This window comes from Corvus hawaiiensis, chromosome 2 (assembly GCF_020740725.1).
Source record: "Corvus hawaiiensis isolate bCorHaw1 chromosome 2, bCorHaw1.pri.cur, whole genome shotgun sequence".
NCBI lineage: Eukaryota > Metazoa > Chordata > Aves > Passeriformes > Corvidae > Corvus > Corvus hawaiiensis.
The window spans coordinates 101661643-101677626 of NC_063214.1; the positions used below are offsets into that span (position 1 = coordinate 101661643).

General features: G+C 37.0%; 1 long non-coding RNA gene across 1 annotated transcript; it reads left to right on the forward strand.

Moving 5' to 3' along the window:
• The first annotated feature begins 7756 nt into the window (after positions 1-7756).
• Positions 7757-15662, forward strand: LOC125322042. The gene is made up of 3 exons (XR_007201819.1): positions 7757-8025; positions 11113-11754; positions 15570-15662. It is a non-coding gene; the product is annotated as an uncharacterized LOC125322042 (long non-coding RNA).
• Positions 15663-15984: the final 322 nt, after the last annotated feature.

Sequence of the window (15984 nt, forward strand, 5' to 3'; positions counted from 1 at the left end):
TCTTAAAGGAAAAATTCTCTGGATGGAAGAACTAGCTTAAATGAAGTCAAGAGCAAATATCCTTTTGACAAGAATATGACCAAAATTTCCACAGATTAAACTGTATTGAGGTAAGATGAAATTTTTTTTAAGCAACCTAGACCCCCAAACTGCTTGCTCTTGACAAATCATCAAACCAGTTCTGACAACTTTGAAAATCACAACTGACACACAAACCTGGCAAACTCAGACAATCACATTTAAGTGAATGTCTTCCAGTGAGGACAAATTCAACCCCAAATTAAAAAGTAATGAAAATCTGTTAGTGCTCAATGCTGTCTAACTTTAAGGCCCACTCTGTAGTTTTGAGGTCTAGACATCTCCAGTTGCTGTCATGAAAATTGGTCCCAACCAGGTAAACTAGAGCCTGTTAAGGTAACAAAATGAAAATGTGGTCAGATAAATGCCTCTTCCTTGTATCTCAGCATGCTATTGATCCACAGAAAACATCCTTTATATTCAGGGTTTATAGCCTGGAATTTCCCAAATGCTTTCTTTGGAAAAATGGAGACAGATGAAGCCTGGGAATCTTCTACACCTCTAAGTCTAAAACACTAGATTTGTATACAGGGAAAATCATGTGCTACTCCTTCTTTTACCAGATCTTAGCTTTTCTTTCACTGGATGGTACTGAAAATGACAAGCTGGACTCTATTCAGAATGAAAGGATGCTGTTAATTCTACATCCTTCCTTTGAAGGCATTCCACTCTCCAAGAAAGTACAAAATACTGAATCTGCCAGAGATCAAGAGCATGTGCAAGATTGACTACACCAACAATTAGGGCATTTATCCATCAAGGGAAATTCAAAGGTTCAGGTTTATAGTCTCAGACTTTTATCATTCATCTGTACAGTCTTTCAGAATTAGAGATAATAGAACAGGTCTTGCTTAACCCAGGAGGAAATATAGCAATTTTACAGTCTCTAGCAAGTTAACATTAGCAAACTGTGAGCATAGAAAATGTTTCTGAGATTAAATACATTGTTCAGTTAATGATCTTTGTTGGCAGCAGACCCAGAATGAAGAATGCTTAATGGGTGTAGGTAACTCCTGCTGACCAGCTCTGTGAAACATATGTGGTGATGACAGCCCTTAAGTGAAAATAGACATATGCATAATTTTCAGGACCTAAAATGCCTAATGGGAAACCACACCAGGGAGGATAATTCTCATAATTATAAACCTGTTATGTGAACTTTGCACAAGTAAACCTGAGAGACATACAAGCGTTTATTAGGAAGATTCTGTGAATAAACAGTAGCAATGGTTATGGTTAAATGCCTCCCTCCCTCTTTTATTTCTTCATTCCCTTATTCTGTCAGACACCTAATGATGTGTATTTTATATGTTTTGCTAAGACACTCCACAGTATAATTGCCATTCTATGTTTCATCATCACAATAATTGGCACCAATCTTAAACTCAGTGTCCTTTATGGTGTCCTAGATGTCCTACTATTTAAAATGTCATACTAAATCAATTTCATAAAATCAGAATAATAGAATCACAGAATCACAGAGAGGTTTGTATTGGAAAGGACCTTCAAAGATCAGCTATTTCAACTCCCCTGACATGAGCAGGTACATTTTTCACTAGATCAGATTGTTTGAAGGCCTTACACACTTCCATGGAGGAAGCATCCACAACTTCTCTAGGCAAAATGGCCTAATATCTCACCAACTTTACAATAAATTTTTTTCCTTACATCCCATCTAAACCTATCCTCTTTCAGATTAAAATCCTTGCCCCTTGTCCTGTCACTAGAGATTCTGCTTAGAATACTATCTCCATCTTTCTTATAAGCTGTCTTTAAGAATTCAAACATGTCAATTAGGTCTCCCCGAGCCTCCTTTTTTCCAGGCTAAACAACCCCACCTCTCTCAGGCTTTCTTCATACAACAGCTGATCCATTTATCTTCATGGGCCTCCTCTAGAGCTGCTTTAACAAGCCCACATCTTTCCTGTGCTGTGGGCTCAGGCCTGAATGCAGAACTCCAGGTGGGGTCTCACCAGAGCAGAGTAAAGGTGCTGTATCCCCTCCCTCACCCTCCTGGCCATGCTGCTTTTGCTGTAGCCCAGGCTACAGCTGGCTTTCTGGGCTGCAAGCACACATTGCTATCTCATGCCCCAGTTTTCATCCACCAATATCTCCAAGTCCTTCTCTGTAGTACTGCTTTTAATCCATTTACCTCCCAGCCTCTGTTAATATTGGGGATTGCCCCACTGAGGTGTAGATCTTTGAACTTGGTCTTGTTGAACTTCATGAGTTTCACATGGACCTGCTCCTCAAGCCTTTCAAGGTCTCTCTGGATGGCATCTCATCCTTCGAGTTTAACAACTACCCACGCAGCTTGGTGCTGTCTGCTAACTTGCTGAGGGTGCACTCAATCCCACTCTCTATGTCATTAATAAAGATCCTGATCAACTTCAATCCCAATACTGCTCCCTGAGGGACACCACTTCTTACTAATATCTGTTTGGACACATTGATTGAAACTCTTTGATGTGGTCATCCAGCCAGTTCCTTATTCTTAACCTCTATTTCTGATAAAGACTTTGAGTGACTTACGGAACCTAGGTATGGAGAGAGGGAAATCCATGTCATCAAGATTAATGAACCTTATACTTTGAATATTTGAGTACAAAATGTAATTAGTGCTCAAATATTTGCAGAAAGTTATCATGAAATTGAGATGCCACCATAGATGTGGCATTTTAAAAGAAAAGTGTCAGCATCATCATTCAAATGCATGTTTAAAATTAAATGGCTCTGTACATTTTTATAATGCTTATACATATGCCTGAATTTTGTGGTTTCCATCTTTGTGTACATCCTGATTTCAGCTAAGGTAGAGTTTATTTCTTCTTAGTAGCTGTAACAATGCTGTATTTGGTATTAAGAATGAGAAGTATTGATAACACACTGATGTTTTGGTCTTTTGCTAAATTGTGTTTATAATAAGTCGAGGACTTTTTCTTTCTCATGCTCTGCCAGTGAGGAGGTAGCAAAAGAAATTGGGAGATACCACAGCTGGGACAGGTGGCTCAAACTAACCAAAGGGATATTCCACACCATAGAATGTCATGCTCAGTATATGAACTGGGGGGAGTTACTCAGAAGGGAGGCTGATCTGGGTTTGGGAAGGCAGGTCTATCATCAGTCAGCAGGTAATAAACAGTTGTATTGTACATCACTTGGTTTTCCCCTTACTATTATCATTAATAATATTATTATAATCATTTACCAGTATTACTGTATTTTTTCTTTATTTTAGATTATTACACTGCTCTTATCTCAATCTACAAGTTTTACTTTGATTGTCCTCCCCATATCACTGGGTTAGGTGGGGGAGAGAGGGGATGAGCAAGTGGCTGTGTAGTGCTTAATTTCCAGGTGGGCTTAAACCACAACAATGTGCAATAATCAAGATTTCATCAAACAGGATCTTGAAGTTAAGATGCAAAATTGATGTTTAGGCTCTTGAGACTTGGTGTTCAAGGAACATTCATTAAATACAAGCCAGTAAGATACGCTGTCTCCTCAAACCAAAATATGTAGAAATCTAAGTAACATTTTATATAAAGTAAGTTTTAGAAAGTTGTCTCTTAGAATTCCAAAATGAGTTGTGTACTGAAGTCAGCCTTTCATGCCTAAATTTTAGAACCACTGAGCTAAGAAAATCAAAGCTAGGTAATGCCTTTTTAAGGATGCTTGTGCACTGTGAAAAAAGTTGCAATAACAAGATCATATGGTATATTTAGATCATATGGTATGGATTATCCCACCCTTTATAATCAGCATATGTTTCCATCCCTTATTTCTATGGTTCCTTAACCAAAATTTGCTTCTGGATTTTTCTTCAGCATTCATTGCTACTGGATTTGGGAATGCAAAACTTTTTTAAAGTATTACCCTAACTCTTCTGTCAAAGCAGTTCCATTTTGGACTGGAAGAGAAGAACAGGTAAGATAAGTGTGAAAATGTTGTGCAAGATCAGGTTCCTAATTTGACATTTCTAGCATCTGTTATTTGCAGAATGCTTATCACTGGATGGCACTTCTTATATCCAAAACTTAGCTCTTACTCATTGCTGTTTATTACTGTGACTGAGTAGCAGGTCCATCAATTAGATACCAGATCATCAAGCTGGGCATTCAGAAAATAAGAAACACAAAATAGTGACCATCTGTGAAGAGGCAGATTAACTGACTTGACATAGAAATTTTCCATAGCATCATTTGTTTGCTTTGACTAATGAGACCTTTTCTCTCTGCTTGCAATCACATTAGTCACTCAGTATGCTCTTTCTAAATTCAGCAACAAGAAAGAATCCTGCAATCAACAGCTTTCTTTACCATAAATTCTGACTTTCTGACACAGGAGATCTACCCTGCACATTCAAAGAAGGAAAAAAAAAGAAAAACTAGAAGGCAATAACATAAAGGGAGATCATATGAAGGAAACCTCTCTTCTGTTATATTTTAAGAGATCATAATGTCTTCACAGATTTTAACAGGATGATGGCTGAAATCTCTGCTCTGAAATTCTTTGCATGGGTAAACATTTCTTTATATACCTAAAAAGCAAGCTGGAAAAACATAGATGTGATCAAATTGATACCCATTTTTAGGCACTGAACTTAGAAGGTATGAGTCACGTTTCACAGGTTTCTATAGTCTCATTTATTCATAGTGGAGAAGCTGGATTCTAGATTGAGTGCCTTTGTTAAGTCCTTGAGGAGGAACAAAGATAAAAAAAAAAAATTAAATTTGATCCTATATTTTGATAATGTCATTGTTATAAAGCCATTATAATGAATATGTCTTTTGATTTTCCATTTATGCTATTTTTTCTCCTGTTCATTGGGCAAAATTATAAACTTCACTCTACTGTTAATTGATAACAATTTGCTCATAAGTATAATTTTCTTATTGTCTTTCTTGTTTTCACTTCCTTGCCTCGCATATTGCAAGAAGAGTCATAGACTTCCTTTCATACTTTTCATTTCTGAAAATCTGATAAATTTGTACACTCTTCTGTTACAGAACTGATGAGACAGAACATATCTAAAAATGAGATATCTAAATAATACAGGACGTTCTAGCACATACTTGTCTCCCACAGAGCCCCTCTAATCTCTCTAATCTTATTTGCCAAAAGCTTTCACACTCTTGTCCAAAAATGAGCACCATCTCAGAACTTGTTCTCACCAGGCAAAAATACAGTGCAGAAATGGAAAAGAAAAGAAGTCAGACATGTAAGGATACTAGGAAGTAAGAGGGAAGATAGATAATGAGATCCTGGCAAACTATGGCAAATATCCCATGGGAAAAAAGAGTCTTACATTACAAGGAGACAATTCTTTTCTTACAACCATTTATCTTTATGTATGTGTAGACAGGCTTTTGCAGGTGAAAAGGAGCCCATCCTACTAAAATCTTGAGCTAAGTGGAAGTGGTGTGGATGCATTGCTGCATAGCTGAGCCTAAGTAAACACAGTCTTTTCAGCAGGATTTAGCACTACACTAAACCAGGTGCTATGGTAACGGCATAGTGTAAACACTCAACTGTCTGGACTAAGCAAGCATTTTGTAGAACAACCCAGGCACTCAGTTACTGCAAATTTGCATACAAAGCTCACATTAACTTCTCATAAATTTATTTGTGTTGCTAATATTTTATCTACTGGTGGGAATTACATACACCAGTATAGTCAGTGACCTAAGGTTCATTGGTCTTGATTTCAATGCCTTCTTACACCACTGATTTTTCAAGTGATCTTGGTCAAGTCACCATGTTTGTGTTCCTCTAGAAAATGGAGAAAATAATTTTATTCTCCAACTCTAGCTAAGAAGAACATTGAGAAAATTTGTGAAGGTTTCAGAAACTAAAAGGAATTCTTCTAATCATTTAATAGAATTTTTTGCACTTTTCGTAGTGTCCTTCTGAAGAATATATATTTTAGGATGCCAAAAGTAATGGAAAGGAACAGACAACAAACTAATGTTAAACAAATCTTTAGGAGAAAGTGAATGGTCATGAAAGTAAAGTGTGTAATGGTGTCTCAGTGATGGACTCCATCCCCATATACAGGGATGGCCAGCCAAGGCAGAATGACATGATACAAACGTATGATGCGTCAGATAGAGGGAAAGTGGTGGGAGGACGGAAGCTGAAATTCCTTGGCTCCTTTCAGTTAGTACTGTATATGCAAGCCTCCTCCTGGGGGGGTGAAGCCTAGAGAAAAATGCTCATCTGACACAATTCTATCAATTTTTTTTTATTATATTGGGTACTGCTTAATATCATTGTGTTGCACACATCACTGGTTTTTTGTTGTGGTTTTGGTTTTTTTAATTCAAGTCATTAATTTTGTTTTTCCATAGTGGTCGAGTGTATGATTCTCATTCTTTGTTAGTTTGAAAACATTCCCACTTAATCCATTCTCTATATTATTTGCAAATACACGAAAAATTCTCATGTATGGAAATTATTTCTTAAGGATAATGCTTTAATCCAGACACTCTTTGGAAGTACAACCTTTTATAGTTGCAACATACTGTGGTTTTGATTTTTTTAGTTTTTGCTTCCAATAAAAGAGTAGAATACAGGTTTTTTGTGAGTCACGTAGAAGTTAAATGCAGTATCATATTAAATGGAATATAATTGGTGCATATCTGTCCTTTTAAGACTCTCAAAAGAACATTGTGCCTGTCAGACAGTCTGTGGTTTCTCAACTACACTAATCTTATTTCTCATTAATGGATTTTGTTCCGTTGTTAAGTTAAATTCCCTAATTGCTATCTTCATTGTTTTTTCTAAGGAAAAACTAATATTAAAATAATCTCATCCATTTTCTTAGATAAGTTTTTTTTTATTTGCAAATAAAATGATACTTTTTTCATGTACTCATTTAAACAATGCCTTTTTTTCTTCTACAGATCCATTTTCTTCCTTTTGTCACTTCCCCTTTTACCCTATGTTTTATTCTCTATACATGCACTCCTGCTAAGACTTCTTCATCTTTGTTACTAGGTTATCCATCACAGCTGCCAGTGATTCCACCTCTTTTTGTCAGTTGGCTTCCATCCCTTCATTCTATTATTAGATACTTTTGCCTTCTCAAATACTAGGCACTCTCCACATCTAATAGACACTATTATACTTAACAAAAGAAAACATTATTATGGCTGAGATTATTTTCCTGCAAAACAAAATAATTATCATAAAATCCAGAAATTCCTGTTTATTCCCATGGCTGAATTTCTCCCATAATATGCTATATATGTGTGTGTGTGTGTGTATATATATGTAATAATTACAGTCTATTTTCTGAGAAAATTAAAAATATAAAAGCATAAGAACCGAGAAAACAGAAAAATCTCTAGCTATACAGGCATAGTTACCTTTGGACAAGTTACTTGCAATCCCTCAGGAAGAATAGCTATTCTCTTTGTCATCCACTCAGATCTTGTCATTAAATGCTGAACCCAAAATCAAACTCTTCAATGGGATTAATACAAGAAAGTTATTCTAGAACAAATTGGAAGAAATAGAGATTTTTTTTTTTGGCAGCCAGACACTCAAATCCAAAGCTCAAATTGTAAACTTTTGACAATATAGCACCATTCAGAAGCTGTGATAACTCAGATTCTGCCTTGCTGGCAGTGGTTGTCTGCCTGTTTTTATATTGCATCACAGGTTAAAACTCTGCTCTCACCAACTCTGCCTCCCTTGGAAAAAGCCTCTAATATCAAGAACAGTTCCATTCACTTCAAATCCTTTTGTCTCTCAGCCTCAAGAAGCTGTCATCTCTAACAAAGAGCATCCTACCCAACAAATGAAATATGCAGTTTATTGCCTGCCAGCAGACCTCAGGACCTTTGCTACTCATCCATATACATCAGGAGAAAAAAGGGAACAAACCCAACTGTCTGGAGAAATCCATGTTGGGTGACCATTTTGTTCTCCAGATAAAGAGAGGTAAATAAAGGGATATGAACAGGTTCTTTAAGAGAATCATATTGTGAAGATCTGCTAATGTATAGGCTCTAGTTTGTCACTCAGATAATCTAAGAAAATGGGTGTTAAAGATCTTATTTCCATAATTTATATATTTTCAACATTTTCCTTTAGCTTCCCATAACTCCTTATAATCAGTTTCAGTTGAAGTCTGGCATTTTTCAGGATACTGCTGCTTAAACAGAGATGAAAATTCCTTTTGTACTTCTGCAAGTTTTTGTCCACTGCTAAAGCATCAGGGAAGATATAATTTCATTGCTAGCATTTAGTGTTCTGCTTCTGATTTACTTAACTGCATCTATTTGTTCATAAACTTTACGAATATTTTTAAACAGAAAACAATGAAAGAAAAACTGCCAGGAGCATGGCCAATATAGCTTACCTTTTTCATCAGAATAAAATTGTTTTCTTGAAAATGTTATTTGTCATTCTTTTATGAATTTAGGGACCCCAAGGAACACACTATCAAACTTTGGGTACCAAGATTCTTTTCAGTGTAGCCTGACACAAATTTGTTTAAAAGAATAAGTAAAAGACAGTGCATGTACTCTCAAAAATGTCTATGTAATCTTAAATATGAGGAATGTTCAAAATGGAAACAAACCTCTAGAGTCATTCCTGGGGATCTCTACTCCTTCCTATCTCCTAACCCCAGTAATACATATGGACTGCTTCATCACTTTACTTATTTTATTATCTCATGTATTTACAAGAATTTAGGTTAAAACACAGTTTCAAGTTCATCCAGGATTACAGAAGGATTCCTCAATATGTTATTATTGAAATATGATCAATATTTCTCAGTTCAGACATGGTTAAGTGTTTAAACAATCTATTGAATTAACATACTACCTGTCTACTCCCTTCCCGCATATTATGATTTGTATCAAGAAATATTTCCTGGTTTCGTAACAATTCACATACTACATCTCATAAAAAAATCAATGAGATAAAATAGCTGATAATATTACAATTTATATAATTGTAGATAAAGTTGTAAATCATTGATAATATTACAATATTAAAGTAACTTGACAAGATTAGTGTAAAGACTGCTTTCCATTGTTGATTGATTAAGGATTTGGAGCATCCATTTTGCTTCGCATGTCTTTCAGGTTTACAAGGTCAGTCTGCCACAGAATGCTGTAAGAGCAATTCAGAGCCTGTCATTTCCAAAAGGAATTTGCAGCACTGGCTTGCAGTATGTGGGGGTCTGTGAAAGTTTAGCCTGATAAGACCTAAAAGTTAGCCTTATTTTACTCTTTTCTGTTAAAATAGCCTTTGGGGTGCTGAGAAGTTGGCCCTCTCTTTACAGTAAAACTGCTGTCATTATAGCTATTATAATATATTTCAATGGTATTTAATTGTCAAGGAAAAGTTGATTTTTATGAACAGGAATAGAAAATATTTGCAAGGCATCCCATCAGTGTAGTCAAAATTAAATGTGTGTGAAGCATTTCTCCAGATTCCATGTGTTCCTTGTATATACAAACATTATTATCAAGGTTTCCCTGATCCAATGAAAGGAAATTAACAAATCATTAAACTTGTATGCTGGTATTTGGAATGATGAGCAACACTTCTCTCACATTTCTTTGAGGAGACAAAAAAAATGCTGGTTCAGGCACTGTAACGCCTTTGTACTGCATCAACACAGAGCACTAGTGCATGAGTTGAAGAAGTTCTGATGAGAAGGACGTGTGTGTGTGTGCATATTGTATGTGTAAATGAAGGTTCATTCTCTTCATTTGTGGCACTTGGCTGTGTAACAGATTTTTTTGAATGCTTTCACTGAGGTCCATAAATGTTTTTGGGATTCATTGGATGTAGTATCCATACGGACAACATCATTTAAATTCTGACAGTTGATTAACTTTCCTTTAAGACTCATGTAAAAGGGTTGTCCCCCCTCTCTGCCTCCCTTACATGTTTGGCATGCCAAAATAATGTATCTCTTAGTTATTTAAGATTTTACTACAGCAGTGTAAATCTTCTTGTTAACAAATACATGCAACTGCTCAATTGTCTCATTCAAGAATTCTTTAAGCAACAGCTTTAAGTTAAACCAGGAGCTAAATTCTGAAAATAACTTCTAAAATTCTGTGGCACAGATAAATTAGCATTGCCATTCCTTGGTAATTTTCTGAGATCTCTCACTGTGCCATTTTTATAGAGCTCTAAATTGCTCATATATTCTTCTTTTTATTGTATGTTTTTAAAGTAGGTTTCACTCTCTATTAAAGCAGATGGATTGGAACAGGTGGACATTTTTATTTTAATCTCATAAGTAATAAAAGGAAAGTAAATTCTTGCATGTGACCTACTGCCATGATTTGCCCTGATGATGAGACCTTTTGATGGATGAAAGCAAATTGTTCTTTAGTCGCATTCTGTCTTATTTTCTTTTTGTACTGAGAAAGCTAACCAAATTGTTAAGAAATGCAAACTGCTACAGTATTTTCTTTTATTTTTTTACTCATTTTCTGATGTGGAAAATTGGGCCATTAGAAAGCAGACTGAGATCAATGCATTTCAACATGAAGCATGAAACAACCCTCTGAAAGTAATATCTCTTATTTAATAGCTTGAGTTCAATAGTGGAAAGTGGATGTCTACTTTTAGAAATCTGACTGCTACCCCTGAAGCAGTCATGCTATCTCTGATTTAAAACATAAAAACATTTCCAGACATAAAGATTACTGAGAAGTAGTCTAACCCTATGTGAGACAGCCTTTGAACACTGATGTTGTGTCTCTGACCACCATTTAGAATAGTTACATTTTAAAGTGTCACTACTTCTTAAAAGAGGCAGCTAGTGAAAGGACATTTTTTCCCAACTGGTAAGATTTATTCTTGTCCTTCACTGAAAAATTAGATAAGAATTAATTAAATACTATTAAATACTATCCCACTTCCAGATAGTTGTTGCCAATTGCTTATCCATTCTCCAGATGTGAGGCAGAAAGCAAACATTGCTTCCAGATCACACTGACAAAGCCTACAAGGATTGATTTAAAACAAAAACAAAAACCTGTCTTTTTTTTGCAGTGATAAATTTCCTAGAGTAATCTGAAGACCTGGATGTGAAGCAGACGGTATTTTCTTTCCAGGGCACATTTTGGCCTTTGGGATAGCAGATTTAAGAAGGGAAAAGCAGTTAGTGTGGTGAGTGCAACAAGAGAAGGAAAGAGTGAGAATTTGTGAGAGAAACAGCCCAGCAGACAGCAAGGTCAGTGGAGGAGGAGGAGGAGAAGGTGCTCCAGATGCAAGTGCAGAGATTCTCCTGCAGCCCATGCAGAAGACCATGACGAAGACCTTGGTGAGGCAGCTGTGCCCCTGCATCCTAGGGAAGTCCATGGCAGGACAGAGATCCACCTGCAGCTGGAGGACCCCAGGGCGGAGCAGGTGGATGCCTGAAGTAGGTTGTCATCATGATACCACGGAGGACCATGATAGAGCAGGCTCCTGGCAGGACCTGTGGCCCTATGGAGAGAGGAGACCATGTCGGAGCAGCTCTGCTGACAGGACTTGTGACCCTGTGAGGGATCCATGCTGGAAAAGTTTGTTCCTGAAGGACTGTACACCATGGAAAGGACCCATGTTGGGGCAGTTTGGAAGAACTGCAGTCTGTGGGAAGGACCCGTGTTGGAATTCATGTCTCCTGTGGGAGGAACCCCACGCTGGAGGAGGGTAAGACTGTGAGGAGTCCCCCCACTGAGGTGGAATGAGCAACAGAAAGGTGTGATGAACAGACAGCAGTCCCCCTCTCCTGGCTCCTTGAGCTTATGAGGGAAGGAGGTAGAAAAAACTGGGAGTAAAGTTAAAACCAGGAAAAAGGGAAGGTGAAGCGTGGTGAAAAGAAGAAGGGAGGTGAAAACACATTTTTTAGTTTGGTTTTATTTCTCAGTTTCCCGCTCTGATTTGATTGGTAATAAATTAAAATAATTTCTTTACGTCAAGTCTGTTTTACCAATGCCAGACAAACCCAGTACATGTATATGCTATTATCTATACGTTAAATTGACTTGAATGTCTTCGTAGAGCTGATACCACTTAGAAGCAAATAATTCACATTGGTAAATAATTTTGCACAGGATTTTACAGTTCGTAGTTTGGTCATTAGAAAAGAACACAGGACTAAAACCCATTGCTACTGGAAAAAGATAATTATATCAACCTTATCTTGTAAATCACTTCACGACATGAATGCAAATAATTTCTAGCCAACCACATGCTATTTATATTTAAATACAGTTTTCTTTCTCTTAATCTCTCTAAGCACTAGAAATACCAATTAGGTACCCTAAAGTGTAGATAAGGCTTTATCTGTTCAGAACCTCATACATGATTAAATGATATGTTTTATCCTTTTATGGGAAAATAGTAAAAGTAGATGTAAATAGAAATTACATATTCAAGCATATTTTCTGTTGCATGGTGAAATGAACTCCAGAACTGAGATCGTTTCCCTCTTACAAACAAAATATCCAATTTCTGTTATTAAAGGAAAAGGATAACATTTAATATTTTTCATCTTGCTATCCTCAGGGTAGTAGATATGAAAGGTTAACAGTGAAACTACTTTCTAATAAAAAGACGGTAAAATAGTCAGTAAAAATGGAAATCAATAAAGGCCAGAGCACTTTCTCCTATCCACTGGTTTCTCTGAGCACATAACACTACAGCACCTACACAAAGTTTTCAAATCTTCACAGAGTCCTGCATTGGCCAGAGGTGGGTCTGTGCTGTTGGACATGGGGGAAACTTCTGGCAGCTTCGCACAGAAGCCCCTATAGCCTGCCCCTCAGGCTCCCTCCCGCCCCCCAAAAAATCCCAACCTTGCCATGTAAATCCAATATGTTACAACAGAAATGCTAAATAATACAATGAAAGAAGCACCTGTTATAATGAGAAACACTCATTGCAAGCAGGCAGCATTTGACTGTTTTGCTCCTGTGGTCTTTAAGGCTGGTTGTAGGACACTGGCTCATCTGCCAACACTGCTGCTCTGGAAGATCTCATCTTAATCAGTTTTGCTCTCTGGATGTACAGACCTACCAGGACTTGTGCAGAGCAACTTGCTCACTTGATCACTTGTTTTCCACTCCATTTCATCTTCTTGCATGATGCCTGAAGTCACCACCTAAAAACAGAGACTAGACAAGAATAAGGGAATAAAGGTAGGTATTTATTTGAAGGGCCTTCAAGGTACCCCCTGGGGAGCCAGAGGCTACTGCCAAAATGGACTCCATGATGGACAACAGGTCACAAGTTCTTCATACTTTTTAGGTTTGGTTCATTTGCATATCAGGATTAATTCTCCAATTAAAGCTTCAGTTAATGATGTATTTTCCCCTCCACTTGCCCCCCTTAGAGGCTCTTTAGTTTATACTTTTTGGGCGTAGGACAGTCTGAGTGTCCTTGGAGAGCAGGCCTGGAGAGGCTTTGTTATGTCTACCTAGCATGAGAGAGCAGATATTAACAGGCTACAAGAAACTTCAGAGTTACACACTAGGCAGTACAGGATTTGAAAAATACAAAAGTTAAAACCTAAGGCATCGTGTGTGCCAAGTGTGCTTTTCAAGGTGTCTTAGAGTTGCATCTCTACCCTGTTCATGGTGTCTCACTAAGTCAAGTCCCTTCATGCCATGTGCAAGCAGAGGGATTTGGACAGGTAATTTCAATGCTATAACAGCTATGGCTACATAGAAAACCTTTCAGGCAATCCAGCTTTAGCTCTTGAATTTCCACCCAAATTCTTTAGCCATGAATTTCCACCCAAATTGTATATGTCACTATGTTAGGAGTACCAAGGCAGCAAGTGAAAAATCTAGCACTGATAAGTTCTTCCCTCTCTCCCTTAAATATCCACAGAAAAATTGAGTGGCTGTGATTTTCAAGCCTCTTTTTGGTTTGCCTTTAGGATAAAAAGTGTAGGGGTTTAAAGATGATAAGCATTTAGAAAGCATTACAGTCTACAACAGCCTTAAAGATCATACACCAAACTACTGTAAAATGTTTCAAGCTCCCCTTCCTGCTTGTGCCTTAAAGGATCAGCTAAGAGAAAAGTGGAGGGCAGACGGAGTGGAATTTCAATCAAAGATGACATTAGATTACATTAATGAGAGGAGTGTGAGCTGTTGTATCAACAAAAGCACAAAGATTTTAAAGTATTAGCAATGTCTGGGCTGCAAAATGCACTTTCCTTTATGGCCACTGCTTAATGGCATGTTTGCACAGAGGGGTTTTACTTCTCACAGCAGCACACCTGAGGAATCAACGTAGTGAAGAGAGAAAAACACAGAAATAAACTGACATGCAATAGTGTTATGCTAAATAATTGGTTTTTTCAAGACCAAGCTCTTGAATGGTTAAAAGAAAAAAAGTTCTGTTAGTCATAAATCCAACAGTGTTATTAGAGGGTCATAGTTCAAGTTATAGACCAGCTGTTGAACACCACTACCTTTAAATTTTTCTCTTCTTCTCACTTGCACAACTCCATTGAATAAAATAGGGTCATGTGGGCATATTTTACACTCTATGAGTGTAATACAGTCCTTATCATCCTGAAATCTTGAGATTTGTTTCTGTTTAAGAACACTTACTTCATTTTATTTCATTTATCCACCAAATCTTTTCATGATTGAATGGTAACATCCAAAGATAAAAAGTCTGAAGGCTAAAGCTATACTAAATCCATGGAATAAATAGAAAAAAAAAAAAAAAAGGTGTTAAATTTAACGTTTTAAGGGAAAAAGAAACATAGTTGGCAGTGACATCTCAGTACAAAAGATCATTTTAGTGGTAGACATGATCACAATATTGGAGATTTTCTATATTTGCATTGATCTTTAAGCAGTTCTGCTTTAAAAGTCAAAATATAAATTTAACATCTACTGTATCTGTAGATTTTTATGTATTACTTTCTTTTTGTCTGATAAAATGTTACAATCTTGTTCCAGTCATGTGAAAGCACTTTTTACTACAGTCTCTGAATTTTCTGGTTTATACCATGCTGCTCACTAACACTTCAAAACTGCTAAACTATAATATACAGACGTTTTATTACTTATTCTGTTGACAAAAATGTACTACAGACACCTGCTATTTTAATGGCATTTTAATGTGGTATCATGCCATGAATTTATGTTCAATGCAGGTTGCCTCACCATATAATTAATAAGCACACATATTCACTTTGGTGAAGAGACTTTCAGACCCCCATAGGAACGGCCACTTTCAGATTGCAGCCTGATAAGCAAGAGCTTCCTTGTTTCTGCTTGTCATACATGAAATAGTTTTCATAATAAACTTCAAGCAATTTTCAGTTCCAGTTCAATTTCTCCCTATATTACATTTACTAAACTTCCTCAGCATGCTCCTCACCAGAGAGTCAATTTTCAATGTACAAAAGCAGAGCTCTGCTGTCTCAATGACACTTTTCAAATGACTGGCATATAAGACTCCTACAAGTCCAGAGTATCTGAGCCCTGTTTCCTCCACAGACTACACAGAGAAAACAGCTTTGGACCTGCATCGAGAGGTTGGATTTCCTGATCTCCTGCACCATTCTCTGAGTCTGTGAAACACCAAAACACTAATGGTAAGTGCTGTTATGAGTGTGAAAAAGAATTAAACTGAAATTCCTACATATCTTTTAATAGGGTCATGATGTTCAAGTAAAGCTTTCCTATAGCTGGGGTATCTAGGATCTTCTCTCCGTGTGAGTTCACTGAGCTGTTCAAGAACATGAGAGTTTCCATAGTAATGTCTCCCACTGAGCAAGCAGAGGTGCTTTCCTCAGTGTGGCTGTGTTTTACTAGTTGTTTCTCAGTGTAACTCGCAATATGAAGCTTCAGTTGAGTTTATTTGGATACTACCAGGTTCAACAGTTGGCCTACCCAAAGGTGCTTCATTTTC